Source organism: Trachypithecus francoisi, unplaced genomic scaffold (genome assembly GCF_009764315.1).
Source record: "Trachypithecus francoisi isolate TF-2019V2 unplaced genomic scaffold, Tfra_2.0 Lachesis_group10, whole genome shotgun sequence".
Taxonomy (NCBI): Eukaryota; Metazoa; Chordata; class Mammalia; order Primates; family Cercopithecidae; genus Trachypithecus; species Trachypithecus francoisi.
Window position 1 is genome coordinate 25,134,049 of NW_022681455.1, and position 18,309 is coordinate 25,152,357.

Below are 18,309 nucleotides of genomic sequence, written 5' to 3' on the forward strand. Positions count from 1 at the left end.
CTTTGGGAGGCCGAGGCGGGCGGATCACGAGGTCAGGAGATCAAGACCATCCTGGCTAACATGGCGAAACCCCATCTCTACTAAAAATACAAAAAAAAATTAGCCGGGCGTGGTGGCGGGCACCTGTAGTCCCAGCTACTCGGGAGGCTGAGGCAGGAGAATGACATGAACCCAGAGGCGGGGCTTGCAGTGAGCGGAGATCACGCCACTGCGCTCCAGCCTGGGTGACAGAGTGAGACTCTGTCTTAAAAAAAAAAAAAAAAAAGCTCATGGGATCTCCTAAGGGTAGCTCTCCAAAACTAGGGTTATTCAATTTTCTGAGGTCTCTCGTTAACCTCAAGTTTAGAAGTACAAGGGCACAGAGTGACTGGTCATCTGCTGAGGGGGTCTATCCCATTTCTGGGCCCTATGCATCCTTGCAATATAACCCCACATGCATCTTTCTTGCAGTCTGTGAGGGCCCTAAAAAAATGCACGCTCAGCTGCAGTCCTGACCTAGTACCAGTTTCCCCTCATTCCTGATGGTTGACCTTACTCCTACCACCGGGCCAAGTTTGCCCCTGCTACCTTCCTTTAGGCTATTTCCTTCTGCCACAACTGAAGCTCGAGTGGCCTACCGTGGGGAAGAGGGGTTGGTGCAGTCTGCTGCAGGTGCAGGCAATTAGATATGTGATGTCCGTTGAGATTTTAAAACAAAACTGGTTCATCTGCTCTTAAGTATCACCATAATAAAACCATCATAAAAAGCACTGGTTGCCGTACTAAAGCATGGCAGATGAGATACCGTTACAGGATCTCTGGGAAGTTGATTTTTCCGGCCAGAAACATCTGTGGCCGTGGTACGCAGACAAAACACTTATCATTTAGTGTTAGAACGGCTGAGAGGAGTGGGAGTGGGTAGCTCTTCTCTGTAGGCAGGTCATCCCGTGTAGTGTTCTGGGGTCTGCAGGGAGGAGGCCCTGGAGAGAATAGCTCCATTTCTGCAGTTCACCTAAGCTCGCAGCAGGGAGAGTACTCCTCTCTGCCGGAAGCTCTCAGAAAAGCGAGTTACCCTCTCTGGAGCTGGTCGTCCCGTCGTCTCCAGCTACCAGCAGAGAGAATACTTATCTGCACAGCGCGTTGTCCCGTCTTCTGTCTGTCCTCTTTGTTCTCTGGTCGTCCTCTGCTTTGCTCCGGCTAAGTCCAGGGCTTTACGGACCTCAGAGGGGAGGAAGTGCATGCCTATTGGCCCATGGGCAGCCATGGGCAGCCCCGAAAAAGGCACCGCACGTCCCCATTCTGGTGCGCGGGACTGGCAACCTGGCCCCTAGCCTTCAGGCCTTCCCTGGCCTGAAGGTGGGGCCTTACTGGGGACCTGCCCCCTTTCGTCGAGGAATTTATCTGGCTGCTGCTGCCATTCATGGCCCTGGGGCTGGGCCCCAACCCCGCTAGGAGATCAGAGCTGGCATCAGGAGCAGAGAGGCCAGGTAGCGAGAGCAGACACCCCCGAGCCTGCAGGGATGGGGCAGGGCCAAGGGGGGTATCCCATGCCCCCCAAGGGAGCGGGGTTCGGGGGAGGGAACATCCCAGGCTCCCGAGGGTGCAGGCTGCACAGATGTCCACGTCCTGAGCCTGGGAGGGCAGCCACAGCTGCACCGGCAAAGCTCCTGCCCCACCAATTAGGAAGGGTCGGGGTTTCTGCTTTTCCCCGACTCCTGCTGGCTCTGTGAAGTGGGAGGCCCAGGTCTGCAGCCACAGGTTGGGCGGCTGCAGTTGCACCCAGGAGGGCAGATCCTGCCTGCTCCTGGCCCCCTCCCAGAGCACAGGGAGGCTCCCATCCACAGCCACAGTTGGGTAGCTGTAGCCCCGCCCAGGAGGGTGGGGCTCCCACCAGTTGCATGGAGTCTGCAGCCCCCACCACCCCGTGCCTCCCTGCTGCACCGACGTGATGACAGCAGCCATTGCCATCACTACTGCCTGAAAATAGTCTTTTGCTGGTCAATTCTGCACAATTGCGGCAGTTACTATCTTCACATATGTGTGCTATGGTTTGGATGTTTGACTGCTTCAAATCTCATGTTGAAATTCGGTCCCCAGTGTTGGAAGTGGGGCCTACTGGGAGATGCTTGGATCATTAGAATAGATCTCTCATGAGCAGATTAATTGGGTGGGGTCGAGGGTGAGTTCTTATTCTATAGTTCCATCAAGAACTGGCTGGGAAAAAGAGCCCAGCACCTTCTCCTCTCCCCTACCCTTCTCTTTCTCACTTCCTCTCTCACCATATGATCTCTACACAGCAGATCTCAGCTTCACCTCCACCTTCCCCATGAATGGAAGCAGCCTGAGGCCCTCACCAGAAGCGGGTGCTGGCACCATGCTTCCCGTGCAGCCTGCAGAACTGTTAGCCAAATAAACCTCTCTTCTTTGTAAATTACCCAGCCTCAGGTATTCTTTTGTACCTACATAAATGGATTAAATCAATGTGTTAGCTTGAAATTGGCACATTTTTATTATTCTACCTTTAATAAACATTGCATTCTACATGGAAGGTAATTCAGAGAACTCTGTTATATAGTTGGCTCCAATAAACCCAGCCTCAGCCTCACAATTAGTTTGGAGAGTAAGTTTCTAATGGAATCATTTTAGTGCACACTGGATGAAGTTTCTGTATCTGCTCCCTGAGGTACTATATTTCTGCTTTTTTTTTTTTTTTTGAGATAAGAGTCTCATTCTGTCGCCCAGGCTGGAGTGCAGTAGTGTGATCCCAGCTCACTGCAACCTCCTCCACCCCCCAGGTTCAAGTGATTCTCCTGCCTCAACCTCCTGAGTAGCTGGGATTACAGGTGCCTGCCACCACACCTGGCTAAGTTTTGTGTTTTTAGTAGAGATGGGGTTTCACCATGTTGGCCAGGCTGCTGTCAAACTCCTGACATTAGGTGATCCCCCTGCCCTGGCCTCCCAAAGTTCTGGGATTACAGTCATGAGCCACCTTGCCTGGCCTACTTCTGCTTTTATGCACCAGATTCAAAATAAACAATGAAAGCACAGAGACTGTAAAGGTGGAGAAAGAGAACTTGAGTTATTTCAATTCTGTCGTTTTGTATGTAACCACTTGGGATATATATCATGCTTAAAACTTAAAACAAAGAGTGTGGACTGAGAGTTGTGATATTTTGTTTGGAAAGTAAAAATTTTAGTTCATACTTGAAATATTTTACTGAGTTTGAATAAAGTTGTTAATAGTAACATTTGTTATTGTTGTTTAAAACTAATGACTCGGGCCAGGATCGGTGGCTCACACCTGTAATCCCAGCACTTTGGGAGGCCGAAGCAGGTGGATCACCTGAGGTCTGGGGTTTGAGACCAGCCTGACCAACATGGAGAAACCCCATCTCTACTAAAAATACAAAATTAGCCGGGCGTGGTGGTACATGCCTGTAATCCCAGCTACTTGGGAGGCTGAGGCAGGAGAATCACTTGAACCCGGGAGGCAGAGGTTGCGGTGAGCCGAGATCACGCCGTTGGCAACAAGAGCAAAACTCCATCTCAAAAACAAAACAAACAAACAAACAAAACAGACAAAAAAAACCTAATGACTCATGAACATGTCTATATCAGTAGTATGATTTAGTATTATTCCCTAAATTTTATCTTTTTCCTGTAACACAAAAGTATTAACGCATTGTTATTTTCTTTTTTATTGCAATTTTATTTTTTTTAAAATAGGGTCTTCCTCTGTCACACTGGAGTATAGTGGCATGATCATAGTTCACTACAGCCTCAAACTCCTGGGCTTAAGGGATCCTTCCGCCTCAGACTCCTGAGTAGCTGGGACGACAGGCACACACCACCGTGCCCAGCTTGTGGTTTTCTATTAAACAATTTTTTTACTCACATAATTATATGTATAGAGTTCAAAAACAGAAAAATGTCACTTTCTGCATTTACTTTCTGGAATTTTATTATTTTCTTCATGATTATTTCTGAAGATAATTTTGTCATAGAATGGGGGTCTGTGTGTTAAAAATTATCCCCTGGGTGGATGTCTAATAAGCTCAGCACACCTCTGGGTATTCTTCCTCCAGCCCACCTGTTTTTACTCCCGTGCTCTCCTGCCTTTTCAAATGCCACACTTGTTCCACAGCCTTATCTGCCTCTCCCTCACCACCTTCAACCTTTCCCTATCTCGTGGCTCCTTTCCAGCAACAATTAAACATGCTCAAGCATGTTTAAATGTTTTCCTCTCTTGACTTTTGCTTCACTGCCAGATTTCTTTAAAGGGGTTTCTGTATTTGCTGACTCTATAGGTTCACTCGCTACTATATCTGCAATCCACTGCAATGTGATCCTTGAACCCATATCACTGACTTTCTCTTACAAAGTCCAACAGCAACTTCTTGTTAATAAAGTAATTGACTTTTTTCCATATTTACTGTTGCTTCTAACAGTTGATTTTTTTTTTTTTTTTTTTTTGAGACAGAGTCTTGCTCTGTCACCCAAGTGGAGTGCAGTGGTATGATCTTGGCTCACTGCAACCTTCGCCTCCCTGGTTCAAGTGATTCTTGTGCCTCAGCCCCCTGCGTAGCTGGGACTACAGGTGCGTGTCACCACGCCCGGTTAATTTTTGTATTTTTAGTAGAGACAGGGTTTCGCCATGTTGGCCAGGCTGGTCTCCACCTCCTGGCCTCAAGTTTTCTGCCTGCTTCGACCTCCCAAAGTGCTGGGATTACAGGCCTTAGCCACTGTGCCTGGCCTGCTTATTTCTTAAAATCCTCACATGCAAGATGCCACACTCTACTGGTTTCTATTGCCTCTCGGGATCCTGCTTTGCAGTCTCCCTTGCTACCTCTTTTTTCTCTGCCTGTCTTTTAAGTATCAGTGGTCCTCAGGATTGTCCTGAGCCCTCTTACCTCCTTCTCCACAGTCTCCCGGAGTGATCTCCTTCACCTTCAGAGTGAGGACAGCAAGGATCCAAGAAGTGGAGCAATCTTTCCAGGGTCACACTGTGATAGCAGCAGAGTAAGGGTCAGAATTAGTTCATTCTGTTTAACGTAAGTCTGTTGTGTGCCAGACGTGGTGCTGAGCACTGGGGATACAGAGGCAAATAGGATGCTATCCTTCTCCCTCCAACTTTTGCAACCTGCATAGCCCTCCCTCTCTCCTCCCATTTCATCTGGACCCTGCCTGTCTAGCGCCTACTTATCCTTCACGTGTCAGTTTAGATGTCACTTCGTCTGGGAAACTTTTCTACCTACTCCTAAGACTTCCTTCTCCCGAGTCCTTCATATGTTTTACCTACTCTCTTGCATTTCTCACATTGTCTTCTAATAACAATTAAACATACTTTTCTGTTCTTCCCCACTGGGCCTCCCTTTGTTAAAGGATTTCTCCTCTGGTTGAGCTGAGAAGAGTAGAACAAACCATGCCACTAGGACCCGCACCAATGTTTCCATTTTCCCAAGAGGGCCAATGGCCAGGGCAATCAACAATAAGCTTTTTGAGGGCAGCAGGACTGTGTCTGTGGCACCAGCATACCCCCAATACCTAGTTCCCTACCTGGCAAATGGTAATTGCTCAGAAATTGCTTGCTTTATGAAGAATGATTGAATGAACCACATGACTTTATGCTAAATGTTGGAATAGAACTTTGAGAAATGTCAACTTTCCCAGGCAAAAAATTATAGAGTAGGAGGGTTATTCTGTTTGGAGGTGGACAAAAGGACTGGCTGATTTCTGGAGGTCCCTACCAATCCAGTGATTCTGAGTTTGATTTAATATATTTCTGTGTGGGGAAATGGTATCATTTTTTTCTTTTTCATTAAAATTCCGAAGAATATTATGTAGACATTAATGAAAGTCTAGTTGGCTCAGTAGGTGAGAAAGATCAATATAGGTTGTTAGATGAATGAGTCTTTCAAATTAAAGATCTGCTTTAATTACATTAGATAGCATTGCCACCTAGTGGGTAGTACAAAATTCTTCACAGAACTACATGCCATGAATATTTCATGGTAACTTATTGTGAATAAGGTTATTAACATTCTGAAACTGAATCTAAACAGACTAGTTCAGGAAGAATTCTGTTGGCCTGGTATTTACTGTACGCAGGAGTTCCAGCTAACTTCTTATCATGAAGTCAGCAGAGATTTCTGATAAGAAAAGTTCAAAATTTCTCTGAATTTTTTTGTCCTTATAATATATCCCACTAAGGGGGTTACAGAATTATGTGTTCAAAATATACTCGAATAAATTCTTTTTTTTTTTTGAGACAGGGTCTCACTCTGTTGTCCAGGCTGGAGTGCAGCTCACTGAAGCCCTGCCCTCCTGCCTCGCCTCCAGAGTAGCTGGGATAAAGGTGTGTGCCACTACACCTGGCAAATTTTTGTATTTTCTATAAAGACAGGGTATCACTATGTTGCCCAGGTTGATCTTGAACTCCTGGGCTTAAGCTATCCTCCCACCTCAGCCTCCCAAAGTGCTGGGATTATAGGCGTGAGCCATTGCACTCAGCCTTTGAATAAATTATTTTCTCTGTGTGGTTACATTATCAATTTGCTACACAGTTAGGATTGTTTTAGGGTTTGCTGTTTTCATCCATTCCTATTTAATGTTTTCCAGCATTTAAAAATAAATATTTCAAGCATGGAGAAAAACTAAAAGTTTTTTACACTAAGCACCCATATACCCACTGCCTAGATTCTACATCAACATTTTAATATATCTTCTTTATTGCATCTACCTATACATCCCTGTCTCTATCCATCCATGCATCTTATTTTTATTTTACTTACTTACTTACTTAATTAATTTGTTTGTTTGTTTATTTTTTGAGACAGAGTCTCACTCTGTCACCCAGGCTAGAGTGCAGTGGTGCGATCTTGGCTCACTGCAATCTCTGCCTCCTGGGTTCAGGCGCTTCTCATGGCTCAGCCTCCCGAGCAGCTGCGATTGTAAGTGCCTGCTACCAAACCCAGCTAATTTTTGTATTTTTAGTAGAGACGGGGTTTCACCATATAAGCCAGGCTGGTCTCAAACTCCTGACTTCAAGTGAGTAATCTGCCTACCTCAGCCTCCCAAAGTGCTGGGCCCATCTTATTTTTAAATAAACATTTCAAAATAAACTGCATTTTGGCCAGGAGCAGTGGCCATTTACTTTAAAAACCGAATCTGGAATCTAAGAAAAATTAACCATTTTGGGCCAGGCGTGGTGGCTCATGCTTGTAATCCCAGCAACTTGAAAGGCCGAGGTGGGTAGATCACCTGAGGTCAGGTGTTCGAGACCAGCCTGGCCAACATGGGGAACTCCCATCTCTACTAAAAATACAAAAATTAGCCGGGCATGGTGGCAGGCGCCTGTGATCCCAGCTACTTGGGAGGCTGACGCAGGAGAATCGCTTGAAGTTGGCAGAAGTTGTAGTAAGCCGAGATGGAGCCACTGCACTCCAGCCTGGGTGACAGAGTAACACTCTGTCTCAAAAAACAAAATAAAAAAAACTGCATTGTATAAAAGATTTAATAGTTCAAAAGTGAAAAATTAGGTCGGGGCAGTGGCTCATGCCTGCAATCCCAGCACTATTCCCCCATCCTATTCCCCCCTCTCTTAAGCAACTGCAACCATTTTCTATTTTCATTCATTTTAGATGTAGCCTTTCTCTGTGGGTTTTTGTTATTGTTGTTGTTGGTGGTGGTGGTGGTTAGACAGAGTCTGGCTCTGTGCTGAGGCTGGAGTGCAGTGGCTCCATCTCAGCTCACTGCAACCTCAGCCTCCCGGGTTCAAGCAATTCTCCTGCCTCAACCTCCCAAGTAGCTGGGACTAAAGGTATACACCACCACGCCCAGCTAATTTTTTTGTATTTTTAGTAGAGACAAGGTTTTGCCAAAATGTTGACCAGACTGGACTTGAACTTCTGACCTCAAGTGATCTCTCTGCCTCGGCCTCCCAAAGTGTTGGGATTACAGGCATGAGCCACGATGCCGGGCCATGTGTTTTTTGTTTTTTTGTTTTACAAGACAGAGTCTCACTCTGTTGCCCAGGCTGGAGTGCAATGGCGTGATATCTACTCACTGCAACCTCCGCCTCCTGGGTTCAAGCAATTCTCCTGCCTTGGCCTCCCAAGTAGCTGGGATTTCAGGCATCCACCATCATGCCCGGCTAATTTTTGTATTTTTAATAGAGACAGGATTTCACCATGTTAGCCAGGATGGTCTTGATCTCTTGACCTCGTGATCCACCAGCCTCCGCCTCCCAAAGTGCTGTGATTACAGGCATCCATCACCATGCCTGGCTAATTTTTGTATTTTTAGTAGAGATGGGTTTTCGCCGTGTTGACCAGGCTGGTCTCAAACTCCTGACCTCAAGTGATCTGTCCACCTCGGCCTCCCAAAGTGCTGGGATTACAGGCGTGAGCCACTGTGTCTGGCCTTTTTTTTTTTTTTTTTTTTGAGACAGATTTTTGCTCTTGTTGCACAGGCTGGAGTGCAATGGTGTGATCTTGGCTCACTGCAACCTCCACCCCCACTGGGTTCAAGAGATTCTCCTACCTCAGCCTCCCAAGTAGCTGGTATTACAGGCGCCCACCACCACACCCAGCTAATTTTTCGTATTTTTAGTAGAGATGGAGTTTCACCATGTTGGCCAGGCTGGTCTCGAACTCCAGACCTCAGGAGATCTGCCCACTTCGGCCTCCCAAACTGCTGGGATTACAGGTGTGAGCCACTGCACCTGTTCTTTTTTTTTTTTTAATAAGCAAATACATACACATATTCTTCTTTGTTTCTGTCCTTCATTTAAAAACTTTTTTTAGAGGTTCATTGGCACAATCATAGCTCACCGTAACCTCAGACTTTTGGGCTCAAGTGATCCTCCTGCCTCAGCCTCCTGAGTAGCTGGGACTACAGGCACATGCCACTGTGCTTGGCTAATTTTATTTACTTATTTACTTTATTATTATTATTTTGTAGAGACAGGGTCTTCCTATGTTGCCTATACTGGTCTCAAACTCCTGGTCCCAAGTGATATTTCTGCCTTGGCCTCCCAAATTGCTGAGATTACAGATGTGAGCCACTGCGCCTGGTGTCTTTCTTTCTTTCTTATATAAGAAGGAGAGGTCGGGTGCAATGGCACACGCCTATAATCCCAGCACTTTGGAAGGCTGAGGAAGGCAGATCACGAGGTCAGGAGATCGAGACCAGACTGGCTAACACAGTGAAACCCCGTCTCTACTAAAAATACAAAAAATGAGCCAGAAGTGGTGGCAGGCGCCAGTCCCAGCTACTTGGGAGGCTGAGGCAGGAGAATGGCATGAACCCGGGAGGCGGAGCTTTCAGTGAGCTGAGATCACGCCACTGCACTCCGGCCTGGATGACAGAGTAAGACTCCATTTCAAAAAAAAGGAAAAAAGAAAAAAAAAATAGAATATTATGTATGCTCTTCCACTCTGCTTTTTTTTTTTTTTCAATTTTTATTTTTGTGAGACAGAGTCTCGCTCTGTCGCCCAAGCTAGAGTGCAGTGGTAGATGGGACTACAGGTGCCTGCCACCATGCCTGGCTACTTTTGTTTTTTGTAGTTTTAGTACAGACTGGGTTTCACTGTGTTAGCCAGGATGGTCTTGATCTCCTGACCTCGTGATCTGCTGGCCTTGGCCTCCCAAAGTGCTGGGCACTCTGCTTTTTTCATTTAAGGATGTATCCCAGAAATTTGTTCATGTCAGAGATCTTAAATTTTTTTCATGGCTCTATAATACTACCTTGTGCAGATATACCATAATTTATTCAACTCATTGCCTACAGCTGTGCAATTAGGCTATTTCCAATATTTAGGTATTATAAATAATGCTACAGTGAGAAAGTCCAGAGTAAATTCCTAGAAGAGGATTTGCTATATCCAAAGTCAATGTGCATGTAATTGTAGAAATGCCTTGTCAGGGTCAGGCATGGTGGCTCATGCCTATAATCCCAGCACTTTGGGAGACCGAGGCAGGCAAATCACTTGAGGTCAGGAGTTTAAGACCAGCCTGGCCAACATGGTGAAAACCTGTCTTTTCTAAAAATACAAAAATTTAGCTGGGTGTAGTGGTAGGCACCTGTAATTTCAGCTACTCGGGAGGCCAAGGCAGGAGAATCGCTTGAACCCGGGAGGTGGAGGTTGCAGTGAGCTGAGATCATGCCATTGCACTCCAGCCTGGGCAGCAAGAGTGAAAATCCATCTCAAAAAAAGAAAAAAAAGAAAGAAAGAAAGAAAAAAAAATGCCTTGCCAGATACAAATTCCCTTCTATAGGGCTTTTAACATTTGACACTCCCATTAGCCATGTATATGAGTGCTTGTTTTCTCCCAGCCTCATCAGTAGAGTATTTTATTAGTTTTCTGTTGCTCTGTAGAAATTTCCACCATCTTAGTGGCTTAAGACAAAACATGTATTATCTCATACTTCCTGTGCCACAGGAATCTAAACAAAGTTCAGTTGGGCCCTGAGCTCAGGGTCTTACAGGGCTGTAAACAAAGTGCTGGCCAGTGCATTGTCATCTAGAGGCTTCACTGGAGAAGGATTTGCTTCTAAACTCATTCCAGTTGTTGGGAGAATTCATTTCTTTGGAGACATAACCCTCATAGCCGCTTGCTTCTTCAAGGCCAGTAAGAGATACGTCAAAAAAAGTCTAAGCCCTCTGTTGAAGGACATCCTAATGATTAAATCAAGGCCAACAGGATAATCTCCCTTTTGGTAATTTAAAGTATACTGATTTGGGGCCTTAATTACAATTATAAAATCCCACCACCTTTGCCTTATTGAATAACCTAATCATAGGCATAGTGTCAGAGTTCAGAGATAATGGGTGACATTTTAGAATTCTATCTAGTGTAAATATGTTGTCAAGCTTTTCTATAGCTGCTAGTCTGATAGTTGAAACGGTTTCTCAGAGTTTTAATTTGCATGTCTCTTATTCTCAGTAAAGTTGAGCATGGTTTTGTATGCTTAAGGACCATTTCTCTATCGTTTTCTGTGAACTGTCCATTCCTGTCTTTTGCCCATTTATCTACTGGGCTGTTGGCTTCCCCCTCTTAATGCTTTATAGCTCTTTAAAAATTAGGGAATGTAGTCTTTTATTTGTGAAAGAGATTCCCTATATTTTCTCTTACTTTATCATTTGTCTTTGCTTATGGAAATCATCTGATTTTTAAAATACAGACAATTTCTATTTTAAGACAATGTGTAGACCACCATTGTGTATGTGAAACAAAAAATATTTAATGCCCAGGGGCCACCTTCTAGACCATCTTCAACCCTTTAAATAACTCTGGATTAAAATAATCCCCTAAAGATCCTGAGTATGTTATTATTAACATCATCTGAGTCTCAAGTCCCAAAACTTTCATTAGTAATGTGTTTCATCATTTCACTTTTCTTAGCTGTGCTTATACTCATCAAAGAAATGGTTTGTCAAAAAATAAATTGGTGCAATGTAATTATTATTTATTAATCTGAAGCAAAACAAAAATGAAAAAAAATTGGCGCAAATATTTGTGGTTGCTAAAGTTTTGTTTTGTTTTTGAGATAGAGTCTCACTCGGTCACCTAGGCTAGAGTACAGTTGTGTGATCTTGGCTTACTGCAAACTCCACCACCTGGGTTCAAGCTATTCTCCTGCCTCTGCCTCCTGAGTAGCTGGGATTACAGACGCATGCCACCGTGCCTGGATAATTTTTGTATTTTTAGTAGAGACAGGGTTTCACCATGTTGGCCAGGTTGGTCTTGAACTCCTGACCCAAGGGTTATCTGCCTGCCTCGGTCTAAGTGCTGGGATTACAGGCATGAGCCATGGCACCCAGTGGTTGCTACCTCCCTATTCCATCATTTAATCCTTTTTAAAGTAATATTTTAAAAATTTTGTTATTGACCAGGTGCAGTGGCTCACGCGTGTAATCCCAGCACTTTGGGAGGCCAACGTGGGCGGATCACGAGATCAGGAGTTCGAGGCCAGGCTGGCCAACATAGTGAAACTCTGTCTCTACTAAAACTACAAAAAATTAGCTGGGTGTGGTGGCGGGCACCTGTAATCCCAGCTACTTGGGAGGCTGAGGCAGGAGAATTGCTTGAACCTGAGGGGCAGAGGTTGCAGTGAGCCGAGATCAAGCCACTGCACTCCAGCCAAGGGCAACAGTGCGAGACTCCATCTAAAAAAAATAAAAATAAAAATAATGATTGAAAGTTCCAAACATATATAAAAGTAAAGGGAGTGAATAAAAAATCTTCATGTTCTCATCCATACTGGCCTCAGCAGTTACCAACACAAGGCCAAAACTGTTTTATTTATACCAATGGTTCTCAACTGGGGATGATTTTGCCCTGCAGAAGGTTATTTGACAATGTCTGCAGACATTTTTGGTCTTCACAATTGGGATGTACTCCTGGTGGCTAGAGGGTAGAGGCTAGGGATGCTGCTAAACAGCATACAATGCCCAGGACAGCCCCCAACAACGAACATTTTGCCCAGTCTAAAATGTCAATAGTGCCCATGCTGAGAAAGCTTGATTTATACCTTTTCCCTTGCTTGTCTCAATAATTATTCAAAGAAAATATATGGTACAAAATTTCATCTATAATTACCATTTATAGGTAGAAGCTATTACAATAAAACTCACAATATTGTCATTACAACTAATCTTTTTTTAACCCATTGCTAATCAGCTAACCTTAAACAACTCATATCTTACCATCCCAAAATATTCAGTCAGTGTTCAAATTTCCCCTGGGTATTTTTTAAAAATACAGTGTTTAGTTCAGACAAGATCCATACATTGCATTTGGTAATACGTCCCTTATTTGTACTTGATAACACCTTCCTTCTGCTTTTTATTTTAAAAATATTTTAAAATTAATTATTTTTTTGAGACAGGGTCTCCCTTTGTCACCTAGGCTGAAATGCAGTGGTGTAATCATAGTGCACTGCAGCCTCACACTTCTGGGCTTAAGCGATCCTCTTGCCTTAGCCTCCTGAGTAGCTGGGACTACAGGTGTGTGCCACTATGACTGGCTCCTTCTTCTCTCCCTCCTACAACCTCCCATCTTGCTGTTTATTTGTTGAAGAACCAGGTTATTTGTCTTGTTGAATTGCCTACACTTTGGATTTTGCTGATGGCATCCCCATGGTATAGTTTAACATATTTCTCTGTTCCCCAATATTTCCTTAGACTAGCAGTAAATCTCCAATTCAGATTCGATTTTTGGTACAAGTGGTATACTTGTTTTTAAAGGGAGATCTCCAGGAAAAAAGTCAGTGAACTTTTGCTTTCTAAGTATAAGCTGGGTGATCTGGGAAATAAATTCTGAACTCTGACAATCTCATATTAGAAGATTTAGGAGCAGAGAGCATCTTCAGATCTTATATTCTCAGTAGTTTTCTTAGATGGACGCTTCACTTGGGATGATGGCCCTTCTCGGCACTCACCTTAGCCTACAGAGTCCTTTGTAATTTCCTGACTTATAGGCCAGTGCCTAAAGGAGACAGTTGGAGACTAAGATGAATGGCTTCTAATTTCCTGACAGCCTTTCAACAATTTTGATCTAATTTCTTGGGTATAAGATAATAAACTCCACCCTAGGGACACTGAAAGGACAATATGATTTAAAACAAGGCATTCATCCTATTATTTAGAGGTAAGAACTTTGTAAGAACCAAGTTCTAAAGGAGTATAAGTGTCTTTCTGTGTGAGCACATAGATGCATAGGGATCAACACATCAAAAGTCACTGGGGCTGGGCGTGGTGGCTCATACCTGTAATTCCAGCACTTTGGGAGGCTGAGGCAGGCAGATCACCTGAGGTTAGGAGTTCAAGACCAGCCTGGCCAACATGGTGAAACCCCATCTCTACAAAAATACAAAAATTAGCTAGGCACGATGGCAGGTGCCTGTAATCCCAGCAACTCGGGAATCTGAGGCAGGAGAATCGCTTGAACCTGGGAGGCAGATTGCAGTGAGGCAAGATTGTGACATTGCACTCTAGCCTGGGTGTCAGTACAAGACTCCACCTCAAAAAAAAAAAAAAAAAAAATTGGAGCTGCAACCAATTGGAACAACCACTGTCCTGCAGGTGAATATGTAGAAAAAAACTTTGCTGAGTAAGCTTTCTCCAAATTCTCCTGTTAGTGCTTGTGAAGTAATTCTGTAGACAGAGGCCAGTCTGGAAGCTTCAGGAAAGGGCAAAGCAGCCAGACTTCAAGTCAGGCTCAGCACCATATCATTAGGACTCAGACACCAGAGGCTTATGCTATATTTGCTTCAGGAATGTAAAGGCAGAGACGCTCAGATCCATCTTTGGGAATGTAACGCTGAAGAACATTCACTGTGAGACAAGGGGGATGTTTGACGATTGTGATCTGCCTGAGTGTAATACCTAACAGTTGGAATTCTCTAGATAAAGCTCCCTTCTAGCTAGTACTATGGCATCTGTGCTTAAAAGTGCTGAGATTCTTCCTCGTTTCTGTTGAGGGAATTTAACCAAAGGATGCGACATTTCTTCATGCCAAGATCTTTTCCTTACAGAGCTATTTAATAAAATCCATAATTTTACCAAAGATAGATTTGGGGGTCAGGGCACTTTTTGCTTTGGGCTTCTTTTTTGATAAGTTTCAAACCATGGATATATGCTTCAAAGCAGGCATTTGTATCCAATGTAAAAGTGAGAAGATCTGAAAATTTAAAGTTCCAACTGCCTTAAACTAACAAGCAAATTAAAGAGAGAATTGGGCCGGGTGTGATGGTTCATGCCTGTAATCCCAGCAGTTTGGGAGGCCAAGGCAGGTGGATCACTTGAGCTCAGGAGTTCAAGACCAGCTTGGGCAACATGGTGAAACCCCATCTCAACTAAAAATACAAAAATTAGCCAGGTTTGGTGACACATACCTGTAATCCCAGCTACTCCATTGGCTGAAATGGGAGGAGTGCTTGAGCTGAGAAGGTCGAGGCTGCAGTGAGCCGTGAATGCACCACTGCATTCTAGCCTGGGTGACAGAGTGACACTTTGTCTTAAAAAAAGAAAAAAGAAAACAAGAATATATTGAATCGATTAGCCTTATTCTATGAGATTCCTGGGTCAGAGACAAGGACTGTAATGCACACAGCAAAAGCAGTAGCCAGAGCTTCATGGTTGTGACAATTCTTCATATCTTATTCTATTGGAATTACACAGCCCCAGCACTAAAACAAGTAAGTGAACAAAATGAACTGAAACTCTTGTCCATTTGCTTTCAGAATATAGATTAACTTAGTCATTATGACACTTCACAATGAAAAAATTAAGCCATATTTTGTCTTTGCTAATAATTGATCATTTTTCATAGATTTGTATTTTGCTTAAATATTGAACTACCTCAATATTTTTTTTTTTTCTTTTCTTTCTCTTTTTTTTTTTTTTTTTTGAGACGGAATCTTGCTCTGTCACCCAGGCTGGAGTGCAGTGGTACAAGCTCGTCTCACTGCAACCTCCACCTTCTGGGTTCAAGTGATTCTCCTGCCTCAGCCTCCTGAGTAGCTGGGATTACAGGTGGGTGCTACCAAACCCGGCTAGTTTTTGTATTTTTAGTAGAGATGGGGTTTCACCATGTTAGCTAGGCTGGTCTCAACCTCCTGACCTCAGCTGTTTTCTTTCTTAAGAAAGAATTCAATGTGAGTCCATAAAGTTAAAAGCAAGTTTATTAAGAAAGTAAAGGAATTAAAAAACGGCTACTCCACAGACACAGTAGCCCTGAGGGCTTTTATGGTTATTTCTTTATTATATGCTAAACAAGGGGTGGATTATTCATGCCTCCCCTTTTTAGACGATATAGGGTAACTTCCTGTGGATGCCGTGGCATTTGTGAACTGTCATAGTGCTGGTGGAAGTGTAGCAGTGAGGACAACCAGGGGTCACTCTCGTCACCATCTTGATTTTGGTGGCTTCTTTATTGCAACCTATTTTATCATTAGGGTCTTTATGACCTGTATTTTGTGTCAACCTTCTATCTCATCCTGTGACTTAGAATGCCTTAACTGTCTGGGAATTTAGCCCCCTAGGTTTTAGCCTTATTTTACCCAGCTCCTAGTCAAGATAGAGTTGCTCCAGTTTACACGCTTCTGACAGTGGATTATGGGCGTAAGCCACTGCACCCAGCCTACCTCACGATTTTTGTTGGTTTCTTACACATATGCTGTTACTTCCATTCATATTCCACGATCCTCCCTGCTTTTCCTAATGTCCATGAATAATAGCCTATGTCTCTTGTATTATTTTTACATTATTCAAAAAATTTTCTGAGAAATTTGTTTTTGGAATACATCCTGTGTTTTCACAAGCATTACTACAGAGGACAGACCTTCCTGAGACTGGTGATGTATAATGTCAAAAGTTTAAAATATCAAACTTTCTCAGAAGTTATTCTTATGTTTCATTATGAACATGATAAACAGACGTTCAAAGTGAGGGGGTTTTCACCTCTTGAAAGCTCTTTAACAAGTAGGATCTGCTCGGCATGCTACAAAGACAATAAAGTTGTAATGACCATAAAAAAGGAAGAGGTCCACACAACTGGGAAGAACTGCACAGATAGTTTCTTCTTACAGTCTATGCTGTTTCCTCTCACTCTGAAGTGAGGAACAAGCAATTGAGAAGTGTAGAATGCAAAAACTGAAAAGCTTTCTGTTACAGGTTGAATTGTGTTCCCAAATTCACATGTTGATGTCTTAACACCCCAGAGGTAATAAAATTGAAATGAAGTTAATTAGGATGGGCCCTAATGCAATCTGACTGGTGTCCTTATAAAAAGGGGAAATTCGGACATAGAGACGTGCATAGAAGGAAGATGTGCAGAGACATAGGGAGATTAGCCTAATCAAAAAGTGCAAATTGAAGAAATGGAAAACAACTCTCATGATCAAGTTAATTTAGCATAAAAGTATAATTGATAGTGAAGGTATAAAGTGTAAAACCATCATTTAATCCTTTCCTCTGTCATTCATACCTTTCTTGTTTCAGAATTGCAATGGAAGAAGATTTTCCTATTGTGTGGAATTTCATTGAGATGGTATAGAATTTGGGTCTGGGAAAATGTTTGTGTGGCCTCCTTAAACCAGTTGTTGTGATTTTATAGTTAGTGAGTTAATTAGAACAAAGAGATTTTCTTCGAAAACAAAAATATAACAACTAGCAGACCAAAATGTCTTTTGCAATAGTAAACTTCTCAGAATCAATACTCACTGCTTTGAAACCCAAAATGAAAATACTCCTTTATAGCAAGAAGAGGAACTATAAGCTTTATGTTTATCATGAACGAATGAACAAACTGTGGAAGTTAGATTTACTATTTTGACTAGTTGGTGTTTCAAAGTCAAACGACATATTGCTTTTGCTTACCACTGCTAACCAGAATTCTTTAAAAAAAATTTTTTTTGAGATGGAGTCTTGCTCTGTTGCCCAGGCCAGAAGGCAGTGGCAAGATTCTCACTGCAAGCTCCACCTCCCGGGTTCACACCATTCTCCTGCCTCAGCCTCCCGAGTAGCTGGGACTACAGGCGCCCGCCACCACGCCCGGCTAATTTTTTCTATTTTTTAGTAGAGACAGGGTTTCACCGTGTTAGCCAGGATGGTCTCCATCTCCTGACCTCGTGATTCGCCTGCCTCGGCCTCCCAAAGTGCTGGGATTACAGGCGTGAGCCACTGCGACCGGCCTGCTAACCAGAATTCTTATTCTGGAAACCCAGTCATTTGATAGTTTTCCAGTCAATGGATTGTCTGCTTTAAGAATATGATTTTCTTTTCTTCTTCTTCTCCTCCTTCTCCTTCTTCTTCTTCTCCTCTTCCTCTTCTTCTTTTTTTCTGAGACAGAGGCTTGCTCTGTCACCCAGGCTGGAGTGCAGTGGCGCGATCTCGGCTCACTGCAACCTCCACCTACCGGATTCAAGAGATTCTCCTGCCTCAGCCTCTTGAGTAGCTGAGATTACAGGTGTCTGCCACCACACCCGGCTAATTTTTGTATTCTTAGTAGAGGCGGGGTTTCTCCATGTTGGCCAGACTGGTCTCGAACTTCTGACCTCAGGTGCTGCACCCGCCTCCGTCTCCCAAAGTGCTGGGATTACAGGCGTGAGCCACCAAGCCTGGTTGATAATTTTATAAAATAAAAAAAAACAGGGCCGGGCGCAGTGGTGGTGGGCGCCTGTAATCCCAGCTACTCGGGAGGCTGAGGCAGAAAATCGCTTGAACCGAGGAGGTCGCAGTAAGCAAAAAAAAAAGTAAAAGAAAATAAAAGGCAGGCTGGGCGCGGTGGGAGGCCGTAATCCCAGCACTTTGGGAGGCCGAGGCG